Source organism: Cucurbita pepo, chromosome LG03, assembly GCF_002806865.2.
Source record: "Cucurbita pepo subsp. pepo cultivar mu-cu-16 chromosome LG03, ASM280686v2, whole genome shotgun sequence".
Lineage (NCBI taxonomy): Eukaryota > Viridiplantae > Streptophyta > Magnoliopsida > Cucurbitales > Cucurbitaceae > Cucurbita > Cucurbita pepo.
The window spans coordinates 1,156,709-1,158,531 of record NC_036640.1 but is presented as its reverse complement, the minus strand read 5'-3'; positions in this window follow the sequence as shown (position 1 = coordinate 1,158,531).

Here is a 1,823-nt window from a genome sequence, read left to right as displayed (position 1 = left end):
GTGTAATGAATTAACAAAAGGTACTGAGATGGCCTCCTTTTATTTCTCAACCTCCTTAACACTTTTATCTTATCTAACAAATTTCAAAAGTGTTCTATGTAATTTAATCACGTACCATTTACTTTTTTACTTTTTTATTTTTTCTATTTTTCTAGTCTCAATTAAAATTATAAACTAATAATTTTTTCGATTTAGAATCATACATTTTTAAAATTTAGTGACAAAGTTGAATTTTAATTCAACTTTTAAAAATTAATTAAATTAATTCAATAATTAAATTTATAATGTAATATTTAAGTTTTATTAAATTAATTAGAATTTGTAAAGTGTACTAAATTGGAAAGTTCAAATATTTTAGCTCAAATATAATGAATAAACTAAAACATTAATATTGTTTTAAACTTTGGGTGTTAATTAAGGGTAAACTTAACATGGTTAATATGGCCACCTGGCCAAACAAAACAAAATCCGTTGCCATTCCGAATACGTCTGTTAAGTTTTCACCAACGTCTGTTAAGTTTTCACCATTTTCTAAGAAGGTCTGATAATTTCACCCTGTGAATCACCAGAAACTGTGTGCTTTTTTTCTTTTTATATAAGACTGACACGTGTAATGAATTAACGAAAGATATTTTTTTTTTCTTTTATATAAGATTGACACGTAATGAATTAACAAAAAGAGATTTTTTTTTTCTTTTTATACAAGACTGACACCTGTAATGAATTAACAAAAGGGACGGGGATGGCCTCCTTTTATTTCTCGAACCTCCTTGGACCCTTTTATCTTATCTAACAAACTTCTTTTCTATGTAATTTAATCACATCTATTATCGGTACCATTTACTTTTTTTAGTTTTTTATTTTTTATATTTTTCTAGTCTCAATTAAAATTATAAACTAATAATTTTTTACACTTAGAATCATAAATTTTTATAAATTATTCAGATTAAATGGTTTATAATTGTTCTCTTAATTTCATTTATACTAATCTTATAACTACCTAAATTTTATTTTCTTCCAAAATCATAATCAGCAAGTAAATTTAGGGTGTATTTATTCTTGAATAAGTAGAGTAAAATAAAAGAAAATGTCAATTAAAGAAAATTAACTACTATTTATTTTATTTCAATATTTTTATCTAATATACGTTAGTTCTTATATTTAAATAAGTTTTATACACCTACACACCGATATAATATTTAAATAAGATTTTAGGCTTTTTTTTTTTTTTAATTAATGTAGTTATTAGTTGTAAATATGGATAAGATGAGACACACAAATACTGTCCAACAAACAATAATATCTTCTGCGACCAAATGGATTTGTGGGACCCACCAACTACCTTATAAAACGGTTAACGATTTTTCTGATTTTTTAGTCCGCAAAAGTCAACAGTCGGTCACAACTCAATTGATAAAATAATTTTTAATCTTTTTTAAAAATTGATAAAAGTTGTATTTTAATTTTTTATAATTATAAGTCAATTTTTTGGAGTAGACAACTAGATGAGTAGTATTCTCTCAATAATTTTCGAATTTTTTTTTTAAAAAATGTGAAGATAATTAAAAATTAAAAAAAGTTTGAAATAATCTAAAATTTCGAGTTAGTTGAGTGGGTGACATGAACCATCATAATAGAATTCATAATCTTCCTAAGTTGGATTGGGTTGTCGGATTATTTTTTTAATTATTTAAAAAAAACTTACTTTTCTACCAATGCATGTTACATCGCTATTAAAATCTCATAAAATTCAAATATCAAACATTAACAAGTTGCAATGTATCAGTAACTTTGGTTATAAACGTTAAATATTCATAATTTTT